The sequence below is a fragment of the Myiozetetes cayanensis genome, unplaced genomic scaffold (assembly GCF_022539395.1).
Source record: "Myiozetetes cayanensis isolate MyiCay16 unplaced genomic scaffold, myiCay2020 scf2-11, whole genome shotgun sequence".
Lineage (NCBI taxonomy): Eukaryota > Metazoa > Chordata > Aves > Passeriformes > Tyrannidae > Myiozetetes > Myiozetetes cayanensis.
Genome location: NW_026087411.1, coordinates 91578057 through 91589292, shown reverse-complemented (window position 1 = coordinate 91589292; position 11236 = coordinate 91578057). Strand labels below are relative to the sequence as shown.

General features: G+C 43.0%; 1 non-coding gene across 1 annotated transcript; it reads right to left on the bottom strand.

Annotated features, from left to right (window-relative positions):
* Positions 1-1503: 1503 nt before the first annotated feature.
* TRNAD-GUC (transfer RNA aspartic acid (anticodon GUC)) lies at positions 1504-1576 on the bottom strand. The gene has a single exon. It is a non-coding gene; the product is annotated as a tRNA-Asp (tRNA).
* Between the last annotated feature and the right edge of the window lie 9660 nt (positions 1577-11236).

Here is an 11236-nt window from a genome sequence, read left to right as displayed (position 1 = left end):
GATGGAAGTACTTTTAAATCCTTGGTTGGTTTTGTTTATCCTTTGTTTCTCTTTAATTCTTTTCTCAAAACTGGCCCTTGAGATTAGAACCAGCTGGTGATCTCATATTTTTGTTCAGTTACCATATTTCTGAATTCTGGACTGCTCTAGATAAGAAGTCAGTAGCAGGTACTGTAGTTCTTCTAGCTTTGCTGCTGAGAGATGCAGCTGGGGACTCAGAGGCTCTGCCACATGAAATTCACGTCCACCGACTCGTATCACATAGAGTAAATATCTCTTCCAGGCCTGTCAGTCCCTCTTCTCGAGGAAACTAATGTTCCTCCACTTTATCTCCCAAGCAGTGTTCTCAGCTGGTAGCCTGGTAGTTGAATGACTTACTCTGGAACAGAATGCTGTCAATAATCCCTTGAAAGCTCTTTTTTTTCCCCTCTCTTTCTGCAAGGCAGTGTTTTAGCATCAACTGCTATGAATGTATCTTTTCCTTCCATGTGAAGAACATAGCTCCAGGTGAAAGGTTTGGGACCTGAGCTCTTTTTAATCATCTGTTTGGATGCTTGAGTGTATGCAAATACATATTTACTTTATTTCTTGGCAGCTCTTTATTAAAGCTCAAGCTCTAATGCTTTGGCAGTGAAGCCTACCTTTTATTCACTTTATTGATCTCTTTAAGTTTTTTCTCTTAACACATCGGACACTTTGCAAAACGTGGGTTTGATCCCCATATGGGCCATTCACTTTAGATTTGGACTTGAAGATCCTTGTGGGTCCCTTCCAACTCAGAATAGTCTGTGATTCTGTGATTCTGTGATCTTACTGATTGTATAAACCATATATATTGGTGGATTTTTGGTTTCGGCTTTGTGTGGCTTTTTTTGTTTGTTTGTTCTTTTCAGTGAGATCATAAACTCACATGCTTTCGCTGAAATCACTGCCTTCTATGGATTATCTAAAATTTTAGTTGGAATGCTTTTTATGGGTCATCTACTTAACTAATACAATCTCTTAGTGACAGTATTATGATATAATTTAAAAATTACTTTAATTTATGGCCATTCTGCTTTCTTATTTCGCTAGTTTTCAAAGCCTAGTGCATTCACCCATTTTGTTTCTTGATCTGACATACCATTTCTCATCTTGGTTTTGCATCTGGTGCAAATACATTTAATTTTGCAGTTCTCTCTGGCACGAACATCACATGCATGCAAAATCCCATCCTGTGGATTGACACTTCCTTTTCTCTTCCTTGGTATTCTATAATTTTACCTGTTGTAATTTAAAGAATAATGGCCAGTCTTCGCGAGCGAAGATCCGGGGAAGGTCTTTCCACCTTCCAGCCTGCGCATTGGATTTTTTAGGTGAGACACAGTGTGCGCGGAACTGAGCCCACCCTTTAATCCTAAGGTTCATCTGCTGGGGCCAAGCAAGCTTGGACGGTGGCAGCGAGGTCCTCAGGACGTAGATGGGTTGCCTTTAAGGGCTAACGAGCCCCACCTGCCCGGGAGTGGCCCTGACCGGGAATCGAACCCGGGCCTCGGCGGTGACAGCGCCACGCCCTTAACCACTAGACCACCAGGGCTCCCTAATTTAAACAATATGTAATTGCTAAATGAGTTTTCTTTCATGTCCATCTGCTTCACAACAGAAACTTGGTATTTCACTATGATTATTGTTTTCCTTGTTCCCACTCTCTCGTTGCAATATGCATTCTAATTTTTGTGTTGTAGGAACTGATTCATTTCTGGTACCTCTGACAGCACGTGCTGCTTTTCTCCATGGTCAGGTGGAGTATAATATCTACTGAATTCATCCTCAGCTGCAGGTAATTCCAAAATAAATTCCTATCAGTTAATCATGCCCTAACTTCAGAACCACTGTTTCTGGTATAATCAGCTGCTGGGGAGATCCTATATGTGTTCCCCTTTCTATAGACTACATTATCTCACAGATTCAAGTGTTCAGGTAGAATTATAAAACTTTAGCTAGTTTGGTCTGCCACACTTTCAAGAATGAGAGGAACTTTCCCACAGCCTGGGCAACTCCTATTGTGTGGGAGAAACCGAGTTTTTGTTCTAGTTGCTTACTTTGCAACAGGGCATAGCTTGCTTTACTCCTGAGAAATCATAGCTACTGGGCTCAGTATCCAAGGGATTGGTGGAAATGTTAACAGTGACACAAGATCAGTCTGGGGAATGCCAGATTATGCTTGATTATCTTTTTGATTCCAGGTGCTATCTGTGTTGCTTTAGGAGAGAGGAATCCCAGCTATAAGCCTAGGTTTGGCAGTCTGGCATAGCTTCCTGAGATTGCTTCTGTCACACCCTGGAATTCCTCACATGCCACTGGCCTCATCTACTACAACCGAACAAAAGCTGCTCCAGTATCCTCTTTGCAACCATTTTCTCCTTGGCCTTCACAGCAGTTCCCAGCAACTATTTCTGTAGTTACTCAGCAAAACTTGTGAAGGCCAGCTGCGCTTCTGCCTTATGGGAACTGGAAACAAGCCAGATCCGGACAGATATGTTCCACCCACATGGGCAGTCCCTGACAGTACTGATCAGGTGATAATTATTGCCTCTTTCTTTGTCAGCATTATGGCCAACATGAACTTTTCTCATTCAATGTCCATCTATCACATTAGTGCACTTCTAAGCTGTCTCTTTCTCAAGACTGGCTTGAAAAAAAACACCTCTGCTTTCTTGTAAGTTTTGTCTGTTCTTGCTATTGTATCTACCCCAGGAGCTGGGGGCCCAACTGAGTTTCTCAGTCTTCTGAGCTCGTGTCTGACAAGCACAATATCCCCACAGGAAGGAATTCACTCCCACGTTTGCTTCCCTCTACAAAAGGCTTATGAACCCTTCCTGTATTTTCTCCCGGTTCTAGCTGTGGTAGCCACTTTGCAGCACAGATTCATATCAGGACACCTGTAACTCCAGTCATGTAATCCAGTGGCGCAAGACAACACCCTGTTCTCTAAAAATCCTCTGCAGCTAAGGTCCTCACATGCCAACAGATGAATTTTCTAGAAGTGATGACAGCAGCATTGTTCCCCATGTCATGTCCCTTGCCCTGCTTGCTTTCTTCACTCACATTCACCTATCCCCCAGTTAGCTGGAGAGTGCACAGTGCAGTGTCCACAGCACCTACAGCCTTTCCAAGTTGTTTTTACATATAGAATAATAGGCAGCAAAACTAGTAGCTTAGGATGGCTGCTTTGTTCCTTAGTTCTGAGGCTGACCTCCCCTCTTTTGCCTTGATTGAGTCATGTTTGCAGAATGACTGACTAACTTGTCAGGCATTCCTGCAACCTGAACCCCAAGCTCACCAAAATCTGGGTATGTCTCTAATAAAGCAAGGTAGCTGGTTAGGTACTGGAAGCTGTGCAGCTGCATTACCAGGTTGCTGTGCCGAGGTTACTTAGCTCTGCTGGCTGTAGTTTTTCTGTCTGGCACTACATCATGACAGGAGAATTTCTTTCTGTCTTTCTGCTCAGTTTGACGAGCATCAGGCCAGCCTTGCTCTAAAAGCCCACCCACATGAGTGGCATGGGATTGCAGGTTGTTCTGTGTCTGCTCCAAACAAACTGCTGCCCTCTCAGAAGATGGACTCTGCGTTTGAAACCAGATACAGTACAGTTTTCAGCATATCTAATAACACGGTGCAGCAATTTTCAGGTAATTTGATGACACACTCCAGTGACTGCCTGCGTAGGCACTGTCATGCTGTGGCACAAACTGCAGCAGGAGTTTGATAAGCACCATTGGGTTTCCTTACACCTCATGCTCCTACCAGCACAGAAGGACAAGCCTGTCTTTCCCTGTCTCTGCATTTTGCTTGTCCATTTGTCCTTCATGAAGACAAAGCCCAGCAGCTTTTTCTGCACAGGCTGTTACTGAATTAAAGCCTCCAGACTTGTATCTGTGACAGCAGTGAGGAGGGCACTGTGAAGCATGGTCCTGGTCCCACAGAGCCAGAGACATTGCTACTGGCACTGACATAGGACAGCAGAGATCAAGGACAGAAGCTACGGCACAGTGTGCATTGAGCAAATGCAAGTTGTCATCAGCTTTCCTGAAATCCCAAACCTTGGCACCAGTTCCCCTCTGTGAGACCACCAGGAGCAGGAAGACAATGAATGAGAGGTGGCAGCAGACAGGGAACCGGTGTGTTTGGGCAGAAGCCTGTGGGGACACAGCCTGGGTATGGCAGGAAGCCTTACTGATTATGTGGTGTTATTTATATATATTAACCTTATGGAAACAATGGACCCGTGATACTGTAGAGCTCACTACAAAGCTCTGATACCAAAATAATTTTACTGCTGTTTTCTGAATTACCTATCTTCTAGCTGGGTTTTAGATAGGTCATTCTTTGGGGATCATCTAATTTTATGGCAAAAAGTTATTTTTATTGTTGGTGATACACAAGTGAAAATTGCTTTTTACACCCTTCTCCCTTCCCAATTACCTTCAAGGCTGCTAGGCAGAAATTCTTACAAAGTGATAAAGACAAAGAAAGTCAGGATGTTCTTGTCTGTTCCTTCCACAGAATGTGCATGACTCTAATTCACCTTGAAAGAGGCAGCAAATTAATCTGGGAAGCTCCATATGAAAAATTACAACTTCAAGAGTGCTTCTAAAATAGTGGTGTCCTAGTGCTCCAACAGGCAGCAGTTTTGATTCCTTCTTCAAAAGTCTATGCCTGCACTCTGGTCAGAAACAAATTTCCACTACCCCCTCTTCACCCCTCTCTCCTTTCCACATGGATTGACTACACTTTAATCCTCTGGCTTTGCAAACAATGATTTCCATTCTTAGCTGCTGTTCACCTGCCTCATTTTGCTGACCTTTCTCCTCATGAAAAATACTTGAAATATACAAGTTTTAAGTAGGTACAGGCAAGAGATGATCTTATAAATTACCTTCCACATAAAGATGATGTTTTCTAATCTTGCTGCTATTGTGCATATTTGGGGGCACATAAAATTTCTGTCATGCATTGACCCTTAAGGCAGTTGAATCACAGAAATTAATCCCAAGAAGTTTTTGTACAGAAAACCAGAAAAAAGTAACATGAAGAAAAGGGCCATACTGGCTACTGGCATAAAAACTTGGTCATGCAGCTTCTCTGGGGCACATGTGGAAAGGGAGGACTGGGACTGGGTATTGGGGCTTTCTGAGTGACCATCCCAGAGGTGGAGACTGCTGCTGTCAGCAATGGCTGAGCTTGCCAAGGTTCTTTTTTAAGCCATGAAACTCACTTATTTATATGTAAAGAACTTGTGCAAAGGGGCTTTTCAGATATGACTACAGCAATCACTACAACATCTATTAGTCACATAACAGAAGAAAAAAAAAAAAGGCAAACCCATGAAACTTCTTGGAATGCAAAGTTTAAGTGGTTAAGCATTCAGGGAAAGCTGCCTCTTTCACTCCCATTCAGCAAATTCTTCAAAAGGAAAAAAAAGTTGAATCAGTCATCTCATTCAGAACAAACACCTTCTTAGGGAAAATAATAAAATAAATGGCTGGATTTGGGATAAACATCCACTGTTAATATCATACCTAGCATGTTACACAACACCAAGGGAAAACAGACGACAAGATGGGAAAGGACTTTGTGCAGGTGCAAGATGCTCAGCATGCTCTGGTCCATTTTCTGTCACTGTCTTTGACAACCTATGGAGATCGTTCACAATCTAAAATTACTTCCAACCATCTTCAAACCCTTCCTTGGCTAAACAGTGCCTGTAAGGATCACTGGTTAAAATCCAGTGGGGCAATCAGCTGCTGGTGTCAGTTTTCCTGCTTTCCTTTCTTTCTTGATATTGTGCCTTTGTTAGTATGAAAACAGAGCTTTGCTGTAGTCTGCAGGCAGCAGAAGACTTGGACTAACTTTCAGGATCTTGAGAAATCAGCAGTTTCCACAGAGATGACACAGAGAGCCCTACAGTGCTGGAAGTGCTCCAGCTTAACTTCAGGAATCGCCGTGTCACCTAAGCTGCGTAAAGGGCAAATTCCCATTTGAACCGAGTAGGAACTGGAAGCAACAATCACTAACCACAAGTCTGAAAAGGATGTGTATAAGGTGCTCAGATTGTTTTGTGGACAGACACTGTCTGCTTGTTCTGGGTGTACCTTCATATTTAGCACAGATACGTGAAATTTAACAAATGTTCCAGAATTGTAAAGCTGGGAGTAACAAACTTGGAAACTCAACTAAACGCTGCTTGTCTGAATTGCTTCTTTCTACTCCAAGCTGTGTGCAGTTTGTGCCCAAATACACAGTGTTTTTTCAGTTTTGCCTTTGTGGATGTTTTATTTTTTTAGAGGAAAGTTCTCTGTAATGACCTTAATAAATAAGAAGTGGACACCTATGTTACAAAAGGTCTCAAAAATTACATTGGAAAATAAACACTACACAGCTAAAATATGCTTTATACTCTTCAGTGGTAATTGAGTACCAGCCCTAAAATGATTGGAAAATCTCAAGAACAACTTGCCAGCTATTTTCAGAGAGCTGAAATGGGCTGTGTGCTGAGATCATTAACAAGACCAAGAAAAAAGCTATTCAGTGCAGTTTCCCATCTATTAGGTTGCTTTGCCTCTCCAGCAGTCTCCAGAGAAAGCCTCTGGCTGCTTCTTAAGGTCACTGAATCATTTCACTACAATAAATGATCTCTCTAGCTGGAAATGTTGGAGAGGCTCCGTGTGCCTCCATGTTGCTGTATCAGTGAGTCACTTCAATCCCTGTGCTCATGGTTGAGCGTGCACCACACCCAACCTGCCCTCTGCCCTGGCCATTTTGTTTTCTTTGTCTTCCTTCATGTCCTTTTACTTTCATAACAGCATTAAACTGATAGAGATCTGTGTACTTTACAGTCTGTGGACAGATTGAGAATAGACCAAAAAAAAGGCAAAAACCCCACCAAGCATGATTCAGGCTCCCTGATCTTGGGAGTCTTTGCCATTTGGAGGCAATTACAGGAAGGAGTCAACAATATTCCCTCAGGGCTGTGACAGAGCAGAAGGACAAAGTGTCCCGGGGCAGGAACTAAGCTGTCTTCCACACTACCTGAAGCTTGGAAACAGCAAGTATTGACAGTCAGGACTGAAAGGTGTTCCAGGTAGGAGTGGTTGACATGCATGGTTTAGCCGTCCATGTAATCAGTAACAGAAGGAATTGTAGGTCCCATCAGTCACGGTTCTGTCACACAGAGTGGCAGTATATCCCAGCTGTGATTCAACAGCATGGATGAAGAAGACCAACAAATCTTGAATAAATGCCTTTATTTCCCTCAATAGGAGATAGCAGGCTGTTCCCTTGGAGAAACAAATTCCAAAAACATTACTTGCAAGCCCTAGTCAACATTTTCTTCCCTTATCACCAAGTTTGCAAGACATTTCTCTTCCAGCTTTGTTTTCTATTTCATCTTTATAACTTGCCTTCCTGTAAAGCTCAGTCCTCTATTAGACTGAATCCTTGCAGGATATGAGAATAAATAAGCACCACAGGGTTACTAATGGGGTAGTTAAGTAGTGCTGATCACAAACCAGGCTGCCTCTCAGTCACTCTCAGAGTTCATCTACGCAAAGTTCCTATGCTACAAAGCTGTCACTGGCTTTCCATTACAGCACTCCCGTTTGGGTGTGTTTGGCTTGGGCTGAGTCCAAGGTACTGCATTCCAATTTTTTGGTGTAGCAAAGTTATCGCAGCTGCTTCCCCCTGTAAACTAGACCTCACATGTCTGTCTCCTCTGGCTCTCAGCACTGCCACAATCACAGAATAATTTGGGATAAAGGATCCCTCTGGAGATCACCTACCTCACATCAAGGCTAACTTCAAAGTTACAGCAGGATGCTCAGGATCTGAACAGTTGAACATCTCCATATGGAAATCCCACAGCCTCTCTGGAAAGCCTGTGCCAGCCTTTGCTCTCATTGTGAAGGATTTCTTTCCTTACATTTAACCTGAATCTCCCTTGCTGCAACTTACGCATTTGTTCTTTCATTGTACCTCTTGATCTTCTGCTATGCCCCTCAAAGGAGATTCTACTCCTCCTCCTCCTCACCCTCAGGCAGCTGAAGACAGCAGTGAGCTGTCCCCCACCCCCCACTTTACTCTGCAGCTCCCTGAATCTCGATGCTCTCTGGTAGACACAAGACCCAGAAACACAGGCATCCTTGAAAAGTGAGGACAATTGAGATTTCAGACATCTTAAGTATAAACAAGCTGCTTCCAAATATCTCAAACTGCCTGACAGCCCAGTGGAGCCAGATAAACAGGTCACCCCCTCTGAACATTAGTGGGCTGGGTATCCAGCCTCACCCAATTAAAAGTTAAGCATGGGATGCTGCCTGTACATATTGCAGTCTGGTGCTGCTAAAGACACAGGTATGATTTGATCTGGGATCTTCAGTTTCAGGGGACAAAAGAGTCAAGCCAGTGTCCTCTAATTTTGCATCTTGCAGACCTCTTCATCTCCCCATCAGATTACATTATTTTTAGAATGTGTTCAGTGTCCTTATGACCTTGTTTCTTCACATTATACCAGCAATGATTAACGTATAAGCTCTCCCTTGAGAGGAACCTGCATCTCAACAGTCAGCAAAGTTATTACAGTTCTGCAATAAAAATACACTTCTAGTCCAATCATAAATATTTTGATTATTTTGAGAAAATGTTGCTTCACTGAAGCGATTTGATCTTTTAGTAGTGACAAGGCTTGTTTGTATTTGCTTTGTATGACAAATATCAAACAGACTTCTGGACACTTAAGACTGTGTGGGTTTTTTTAAAATTTATGTAGTAGCACTGCTTGTAGGAGTATTTTTGTGTTGTGTTTCTCTATAGATTACTTTGACAGAAATGGAGATGTATTTTTTCCATAGGGAAAACCCCCGTCTTTTCAACAAAATAACTGAAAAATGTCAGCTAAAATAAAGAGCAAGGAAATGTTGTCTTTAAGCCTCAGTGACACCTGGTGTTCAGGCAACAGGTATGGTATTCCCTAGGGGACGAGTTCCCAGGGAACTTGTCAGACCATTGCAGTGAGCGCATCTGAAGGGACAGCATATTAATGCAGAAGCATCATGGAGGAGAGAGACTGAAAACTTGCCCCCAAATCCTGGCCATCTTCACTTCCCTGGGGGGTGATCCAGCCAAACATAGTGCTGAGGATGAGCCCAGGAAGATCGGTGGGACTGAGGGAAGGAGGAAGACCAGCAACCCATTTCCTTCCTCTTCCATTGCCCCCATACTCCACAATATTTCAATTTCCCCCAGGATTAGTCTCAGCTTGTGCTGAGCTCCCATTGCCCAGGACAGAGGCCAGATGCCAGGAGAGAGGTGTTCCCACACAACCCACAGCTGGCCAAACTGCACCGTCCTAAAGGCATCAAGGGTTAATACATGACACTTTTTTTTCAACAGTAGTATTGGGGTGCTATTTGTGCTGCTCTGATGACAACCTGTTTCTCCATCTATAGATATTTAAATGATTCTACTCAACAAGAGCCATCAAGACTGGAGACAAGGGTTATAAAATGCAGAAGAGCTTTCAGTAAACAAAGCATTACCAGGTAGCAGACTCCAGAAGCTGCTCCCAGCAAACAGCTCGTAGCAAACATCAGTGAATGTGGTGGAAGTCCAGCACCAGGTTTCTGAACAGACAGGAAGAGGAGAGCAGCAGAACTGGTAATCATCTGACCCAGACTACCATCCTGAGAAGCAAAACCATGCCTAGATGATGGAAGTGGCTATTTGACATAAGGCCAAAGAAAGAATGGAGTAAAGACAGAGAAAACATTTCTTGGTGCTGCTTGAAGGAAACCTACCCATCAAGCCTGAGCTGTGACTGCTCTGCAGAGAGGAGGGATGGGTTTGGGTGTTCATCAAACACTGCTGAGACAGACAGTAACTACAGCCAATCAGAATTCTGATCTGGTGGTGTGTTTTTCTCATCTGTGTAGAATCTCCCTTGCCTTGCTGAAAATGAGAGCAATTCAGTTCACATTCTCAAGTTTCTCTTCCTGCCCCTCTTCTCAAAACTGCCACAAGAGCATCCTTCTTTCTTGCCTGCTAGAGTCTCTCCTCTCATTAACTTTTTCTTCTGTCAGTTTGTGTGTGTTCTGCTTACTGTAAATGTTTTTCTCTGAACTGTATTTCCTCATTTTTTCCTAATTAGCCTCCTGTTATTCTGAGGTGTCAGAGCCAGGAGGATGCTTTCTTCTATAATATAGAGGAGCTGCTGTCCTAGCACCACCCTTCATGGTCCTCTTCCAAGGCCAGACATTTTGGGGTTTGCTCACCTAAATTTATCTAGTATAAAGGATGATAAATACTGAATGCTATTAAATAATTGCCAGCCAATTGTATGTGCTGAACAGCTGATGATGTATTATGTTAATAACCATTACAGGCTAAGCTTTAATGTAAAAATACATTTGATTTGAGATTTTGGCTGAATTTGAGTGTTTACCTTTTTTCTTCCCTACTTAAAACATATAAATTCACCTCTACCCATAAAAAGCTCTGAAACAGTCCTGGGTATCAGGGAACACAGATCTGCATCCTGATAATTAAAAAAAAAAAAAAGAGCTCTTGCTTTTCCCCAAAAGCCAACGTTCCCAAGGTTATTTGTGCAATCAAGGTCAGGTGCATCATAAAAGCTATTATGTAGGATATGCTTGCTTTTAATCTCCTCGTCCTTTATGACCCCTGTTTCCACACTAGGAAATGCTCTTGATTGCAGAGTCTTTGCAACCGTGAAATAAAAGACAACATGCTTCTTTATTCTTCTGCTAATCAAAATCAATTATACTCTGATCATCTGTGCTACTACTAGAAACTACTGTGCAGATGTTTCCAATATAAGTCAGGAAACACTGTTTAACACTTACCTTTCTGCCCCATCTTCCTCTTTTAAGAAGGGTCTAAACATGGTCTTTGAAGAACATATTTCAGTGCAATTGCAAGTAAAAAGTCTCTGACTGTGAAGTCTGTATCATGATATAAATACTGATCTACCATCCTCGCTTGTACTAATTGCTCTTATATTTGTCACCGGTATCAGTCTTCTATAAAATCCTCCTGCTTCCAGGGTGCCAGCAGCAGCCTGTTCCCAGCTGTCACCTCTCAGGTGCCGCCAGGAGAGGGCATCGGCTCACAGCGCATCCCTCAACTATCCCCCCACCCGGCTTCTGGTCCTGGGTGCTCACCGCGCCTACCGGGACTCACA